The sequence below is a fragment of the Benincasa hispida genome, chromosome 3 (assembly GCF_009727055.1).
Source record: "Benincasa hispida cultivar B227 chromosome 3, ASM972705v1, whole genome shotgun sequence".
Taxonomy (NCBI): domain Eukaryota; kingdom Viridiplantae; phylum Streptophyta; class Magnoliopsida; order Cucurbitales; family Cucurbitaceae; genus Benincasa; species Benincasa hispida.
The window spans coordinates 55,386,458-55,394,354 of record NC_052351.1 but is presented as its reverse complement, the minus strand read 5'-3'; the positions used below and the strand labels follow the sequence as shown (position 1 = coordinate 55,394,354).

The 7,897-nt window shown below is 34.7% G+C and overlaps 1 long non-coding RNA gene across 1 annotated transcript; it reads right to left on the bottom strand.

Moving 5' to 3' along the window:
• Positions 1 to 1,190: 1,190 nt before the first annotated feature.
• On the bottom strand, positions 1,191 to 3,050 carry LOC120074232. Its single transcript, XR_005480926.1, has 4 exons — positions 2,407 to 3,050; positions 2,240 to 2,312; positions 2,002 to 2,143; positions 1,191 to 1,252 (listed from the first exon to the last, which is right to left on the bottom strand). It is a non-coding gene; the product is annotated as an uncharacterized LOC120074232 (long non-coding RNA).
• Positions 3,051 to 7,897: the final 4,847 nt, after the last annotated feature.

The following is a 7,897-nucleotide window of genomic DNA, read 5'->3' as shown; positions in this document are numbered from 1 at the left end:
AAGTAAATTTAATTCTGCCTCGGTTTCTTCTTTCCATTGAAACCAATATTTTCTATATCAACATTCTTCAACAGATTTTGGTTCAAGATACTCATTTTCAGATATAATATCAAGAGCAACATTATATGCAAAAATGTTGTCAATAATTACACTAGATTCCATCTTTTTCCTGACATGATATAGTTTATTGAAATCTCATTATTATCTTTAAGTTTTTTTACTTTCCTCCTAGTCATGTCGAGGATTTCTTTATGGGTATTTACATCCTCAACCAAGTCTTTTTCACTATTAATTATTTTTCATTTTCGAGGATTTTTATCTTTGGAACTCACTAGTTTACCACGCTTCTGGCGTGTTCCTGACTCATTAGTGACAACTTGTTGTGTTGGGATATCAACTTTTTATGGAACATTTGTAGCTAGTATATGCGACTTAGTTACTTTCTTTGCATCTATAAATGCATATGGTAATTGATTTGCTATATTTTGTAAATAAATTATTTTCTTAATCCCCCCCCCTAATGTTGGAATATTTGTCTCATTAAAATGGCAATCAGTAAATTGCGTAGTAAACACATCACCAATCTCAGGGGTTCAAGATATTTAATAATTGATGGAGAATCATATCCAACATATATTTCTAACCTTTCTTGAGGACCCATCTTAGTGCATTGTGGTGGAGCAATTGGAACATATACTGCACACCAAAAATTCTTAGATGGAAAATATTTTGCTCATGACCATAAGCTAATTGTAATGGTGATTACTTATGATAAGCTACTAATCTAATGTATATAAGTGACGTTACATGCAAAATAGCATGTCCCCAAACAGATGAAGGAGGCATAGCTCTCATAAGTAATGGTCTTGCAATTAATTGCAAACGTTTTATAAATAATTCTGTTAAACTGTAACGACCCAACCCCCTAGGACTTAGGTTAGGTCGTTACTAAAATAAATGCATGCAAAGAATTTAAAACGACGCTCAGTTATTTGAAATAAATGTTAATTAAAACAAGAGAAGTTCAAAAGACATTTATTAAATGCAACAATAATAGGGTACCCATAAATCATAAAGGTTAATAAATACATATGAAAAATAATTTTTAATAATAAGTTTCAAACATCAAAACTAAACATTAAGATAAACATGAAAAGAACTCTAAATCTCATGATGCGGAAGCGTAAAAACTAGTCCCAGTAACACGATCACGAATTCCGCTGCGCCATCGCTGGTGCATCTCTACCCTTACCTGAAACATCAACATAAGAAAGAATGAGTATGAAATACTCAGTAAGTAGCCCCACCACTGGGGTCAGGCTAGGCATCTATGTTCTCTAGATACCTGCATATGGCACATAAATACATATAATAGATGAGAGACTGAGTCCTATCCTATTGTAGTTAAGTATGCTCACAAAATTGGTGAATCCCGAAGGAAACACAAAACTGGTGAATCCCAGAGGAAACACAAAACTTGTGAATCCCGAAGGAAACAAAACTGGTGAATCCCGAAGGAAACACAAAATTGGTGAATCCCGAAGGAAACACAAACTGGTGAATCCCGAAGGAAACACAAACTAGTGAGCATCTAACTAATCAATGAGGATATTCACACAGTCTTAACGTGCTATGATTCAACATTGTACAGTTCTAAATCCTACATAAAAATCCTTGATACCATGGCTTCATCACATATACATAATTCTTAATAACATATTATACATCATCCATGTATAACTTATATCATAAATCCACAACATGCAAGTATGCCTCAACACCAGCAGATCAGACATCGACATATGAAAACACATACTATCACATACTAACGATCAAGCACTTAGGTGTGTATGTAAACAAATCAAAATTTATGCAAGAACATACTTTGATTCAGGTCATACTGTCAATCAACATGCTAACATTTACCATAACACACACTTATCATGCTAGCATACAACTAAAACCTAGCCCGTGGGTAGTTTCAGTGGTAAGATTACTTACCCAAAATTATGTCTAAGCGACGAGCAAAATAATCTTCCTCCTAACCTAGATGAATCTTGAATTAGGACTAAAGTGTATTGGTCCGAACGTACCCCATGCTACAAAATCAATACAATCCAACAACTCTAGTCACAAATCCAACCTGAACATAATTTGAATCCAAAATTAATAACTTAATTTTTCACAAGTACTCTTAACCCAAAAGACAACCAACCAAACTACTCACCCAAAAACTTACCAAATCTGAACAATTTCTATCGGAAATAGTCTCAAACTCCAAAGCAATGTCTCAAAATCTCCAATCCTTGAATCTATAGTCCAAACATAAAGAGATTAACAATTTTAACCCGAAACCAAATGGGATAATCAAACCCCTCAAAGAAAAATCCAAAACTCAACTCTTACCCAATTTATTCAAGAATCCAACGAGACCCAAATGACAACGGCGGCGACAGTCGTGACCGAAAGAAAGAAAACGGCACAACAGGACGGATGAAGTTGGTCGGACCGCTGCAAACAGTGCGGGCGCAGGCGGTACCTTGGCTACAATAGTAGTGAAACAGAGATAGGGCTAGAGTCGACGGTTGTAGCAGCAGCTGCGTTTCGATCGGCAGCTAGGCGAGTGTGGAGGGGCAGCCGAAAGCTAAAGTCAGAAACGACGACTGAAGTGCAGATCGGGTCTTGGCCAGGGTGGCGCACTGCTGAAGGGAAAGGACGACTAAGTGGGTTTCGGTTGGGCAAAAATGGCGAAGGGCTGAGCTTTTATGGCGACGTGACGAGAGTGGGCTGGGTCGGCTGAAGAGGCGAGGCAGCTAGCTTGCGGAGGATGAGTGATAGAGCGTGGTGGCTGGGCGACGGCTCGAATCGGGGAAGAGGGCTTAGGGCTGCTGCACGTGAAAGGAGAGGGGAAGGGAAAGGGAAAGAAAAAGAAAAAGAAAAGAAAAGAAAAGAAAAGAATTGAATAAAATAAAATAAAAAAATAAAAGAGTAGATTTTATTTTATTCTTTTCTTAATCCACATTATTTCTTTAAAATCCCTCCCTTTCCAAAATGGAATTTATTCTTGCCATCAATTTCCAACATAAATAATTTTCAATGTCAATAATTAAATTCTCGCAATTACACTTAAGGTCCAAAATTCCAAAAATGCCTTCCAACTAAGCAATTATTGAATTACCAAGGATAACTTACTGAAATTGCATTATTATATAAAAAAAATGTGCGGGATGTTACATAAACCATTTTATGTATGAACATGAGCTACAGGATGCTCAACACTTATCCCAATTGATATACAATAATTATAAAAAGCTTGAGATGTAAATTCACCAGCATTACCAAGACGAATGGTTTTAATTGTATAATTAGGAAATTACGCTCTTAACTTAATTATTTGAGCAAGTAATCTTGCAAATGCAAGATTTCAACTTGATAATAAGCACACGTGTGACCATCTATTGGATGCATCTATTAATACCATAAAATATCTAAATGGTCCACTTGGTGGGTTAATAGGTCTACATATATTACCGAGAATTCGTTCTGAAAATGCAGGTGAATTAGTCTCCACATTAGCTGGTGATAGTTTAATTATCAATTTTTCTTGAGAGCAAGCATCACATGATGATTCATTAGATTGAACATTCTTTTGGTTTTTTATGGGTGTCCATTTGAATTCTCAATAATTCTCCTTATCATTGTAGATCCTAAATCACCCAATCGATCATGCCAAATAGTAGATATGTTTGGATTCATGAACTTCAGGTTCATTGTTGCATATGTTTCAATTACTCGTATATGAGTATAATATAATCCAGAAGATAAAACAGGTAACTCTTCCAATATACATTTTTCATTTGAGACAGTGGAAATGATATATAGATATTCTACATTATTCTCACTTTAGTCTTAATATGATAACGATTGTAGTGTTAAGATCTACTAGCATGCAACGGAATCAAACAGAATTAATAAGCACTCTAATTACATTTAATTTGAGTTCTAAAAGCATGCTTAAACAGAAACTTCAAAAGAAGGTTTCTAAACTACATACCTTTGATGAATTCTCCCAATTCCAAGCTGCTCTTCATGTGATTCCAGCTCCAATTCAATAGTGAACTACCAAGAGATCTTCTCTACTATTCTCGACCTTGAATTTGAGCGATGGAACTCATATTAGAATGAATTTGTGAAGGGAATAGGATGAGTTTTCAGATGAGGATGAAAGTTGCAGCAGAAACCATTTCCAGCAACCTTAACTTCTCTTCAGCAAAAATGGAGAGCTTTTAATCAACTCCTTAAGCATTGATAGACCATCTGAATGCCTGCACTAAAGTTGATTGTTCAAATGGATAGGTGGTGTGATTAGGAGGAAACAGCTTCTCCAAAGAAATTTTGCGAGAAAATCCCACTAAACCATAAATTTCCAATTTTGTTTTTCAAAAACAAATTTCAATTGATTCCAAAATTAACTAAAATTTAATTTAATTAATTCATAATTAATTAAATTTAAAACATCAACATTCAATTTCTCAAACTGAATTGAAATTGAAAATTAATTTGATTTTTAATTAATTAAATAACAATTTAATATCAAATGTTAAATTAATCACACAACTAATTTTAAATATGAATCCTATTCATGTAATTAATATTTAAATCAATATTTCAATATTATAAACTCTCCAATTTCGTTTAATTTCAATAAATTAAACATTAATTAATTATATCAAATATAATTATACAAACCCTAATTTTAATTTGAACATTTCAAATCGAAATTCAATTTGAACAATTCAAATTGATATTATTCCAAATTCACTCAATTTATTAATTCAAGGTGTTCAAGTTTTACGAGCTAGTAAATGGACCTTATGGCTAAAACTCTTTGGACCAAAGTAATTAGTATTCGTTAACTATCAAGTCATACCATTATAGCTCCATAGTTGCACTCTCTTCACTGTAGATATATTTGTGTCCACTTGATTTAACATAATTAGTAAGTCGACCCTTCACAGTTTGTTCGTAATAACGGTTGGGTCAAGATACTATTTTACCCCCGACATTACATCTTTCTCCTTAAGTTCCACTAATCTTCTAATGAACAATTAGTTTGTGATCCAATCACTAAGCTAGATCTCTCTCGGGCCAATGAGAGGGTGGGGTCCTTTGTTCAAGACCTAGATTCAGTACTTAAGAGAACAATCTTTCTCCTATCCCTCGTGAATTCCTTATTGCACCCTATGTTCTCAACTATCTACCCGGTCTTACCCCTAAAATGGGAGACTTATTGAGCCGACGCTGTTGAGCCAATCCTCACCTATACAAATCTAAGGATAATCTCAAATAAACAGGAGTTCATAGTGTTCGGGATTCGACATCGATATCGTTACCCCAAATTTGAACAAATTTAATTTATTTTCACCGATCTAAAACTTGTACCACAGAAGTAACAAAGCAGTAAGATCGGGGTCGAATCCACAGGGAGACTATTGAATCAATCCAAGACAATGTACGAATTTCAAATAAAAGGAGTTTTGATGGTTTTAGTTTTGATGAGGAAAATTAAACAAATAGAGAAAAGAAACAAGAGCAAGTATAGAAAAAGGGTTTGAATAAAATTGAGATAAGATCTTGGGATTAATTTGTATGCTTTTTATTTTCTATCCTTAGGCACTAGTTAATTTTTTTTCCAATTATGTAAACCCCTCAGCCTATTAGAAATTCTAATAGCCCAATTAGCCAATTTTTGGTAAAAACTAAATCAGCCATAATTCAGTTTAAAAACTTTTCCTTATTAGCGACACCCACGTTAAAACTGAAAAGCAATTAGAAAGGATTCAAATGTGAGACATACAACAAGCTGGAAAGTCATATCTTGTTGCATGATTTATTTGGGAAAGATTATATTAGGACCCACATGAACTCGACAAGAAAAAGTCTAAACCTTAACCATGCGATCCAAATATTTGCAACTTAATCGATCAACGATGCATAGGTTAGAAAGATTTTACAAACTTGAAATTCAACAAATCAATTTGTCAGAAAATTTTATTAAATTCAATTAAAAATAAAAAAAAATAAAAAAATAAAAAAACCAATCCCTTAAAGGGTTCACAACAATTGAATAAAATAAACTAATTGGCCTTCAAGAATTAAGATATACAAACTATCTCAAGAAAATAATTTAGCTCTAAAAGGCATATTTAGAATATAATGATAAAAAAAAAGATAATCGAGACTGACTATACCAATAATTGCTCAAAATTTTACTCAAAACACTCAAAAACTGGACAAAACTCTCAAATTACTCTTTATTCGGGCTGGTTCTCGAATGAGTCGTCCTCTCGGACTAACCTCGAGGGTCCTATTTCTAGCATCCCAGTAGCGTCACAACACTAGGGTTAAGCGTCGCAACACTGCAATGTTCTTCAATAAGCATCAAGCAAGTGTTGCGATGATAGGTGTGACGCTCGGTTGCGCCGCGTGCCCCTCTGATTTTTCGTCAAAGTTTGTAGCGTAGCAACGCTCAAGAGGAGCATTGCGACGCTGCACTTCTGTCTTCCAGCGCCAGGTCCTCAGCGTTAGGGGATGTTGCGACGGTGGCAGTGTCTCAACTCCGGAGCGTCATGATGCTCAAGGCAGTATTGCGACTCTGCCCTGCTCCTAATGCTATTGCCTTACAACGTCAAATGAGCATTGGACTTAGGCTTAATATGAGCATTGTAACACTGGCGCAAGGGAAAATCGTCCTTTTTCAACTCAACTCGATTTAGTACGTTTAGACTCCAGTTTTTCTGCTCTTTTGGCTCAATACTTTGTCTTTTCCACATGTCTACTCCATAGGGTTAATTCTCCTATAAAATAAGACAACAAAATCCAGGAATTACCCAAATATAGGAAGTTAAGGCCATAAATTTAGCACTTTTTTAGAGCTAACAAATACCCTCAACTTAAGACTTGATCGTCCCAAGCAAGATAAAATTCAGTCATGGATTTTAATAAGAAAATGTTCACTCTATTTACGAATCCTTCCTCCAATCTCAACAGTCTATAGGACCGCATAATAAATCAAACCAAATAATCACTCAATTCAAAACCATGCACAAATGAGAATCTAAGAAAAAATTTTCAGAAATCGTAAAGTGCCCGGAAAAGTCTTATCCATCTCCTGATTCATATTTCCTCTACTCTGGCTCGATCATCAACTAGAGACATACTGATATTGCTAGTCAAAGAGTAACACTATCAAGGAAAGCCCAAAAACTCACGCACACAAAAAATAAAAGGCATTTATTTTACCTAGAGGGTTAGTTTCACACTAAACCGTCAGAAACCTGTTGCTCTTTTCTCGCAGGCCCTAACAAGACACAGCGAAGGTAGCTCTTTTCACCTCTATCCATGCACATACGCACACTATTATTTTTTTTGCAAACATGTCGAAATGCCTCATTTTAATATTTTTTTCCAACTAGTATATTTCTCTTTTATTTTTCACACACACTAGGCTTATTTATTATTATTTTTTCACTATCTAGTTTTACTCTCATGCACTAAAACTTACTCCTAAGCCAAGCCTTTCGAGGTGACAACGAAAATCCGAGATAGATAATCTGTTTCTAAGACTTTAAAGGATTTAAAACTGAAATTTTTTTTTAACTTAGGTTCATTTAATATGGGACTCATGAAAAAAAATGTTTATAAAAAGCTCAAATTGTGAAAATTACTCTTTTTAAGAACAGGCAACCTATTAAGTGCATCATCAATATGTCATTGAAAGGAGACAGTAAACAGAGCAAACAAAAATAGGCACCCACCATGACAGATTCAATTTACTTTTCAATCACGCGAAGCATGCTTCACCCACCCCCAACTTAAAAACTATGCATTGTCCTCA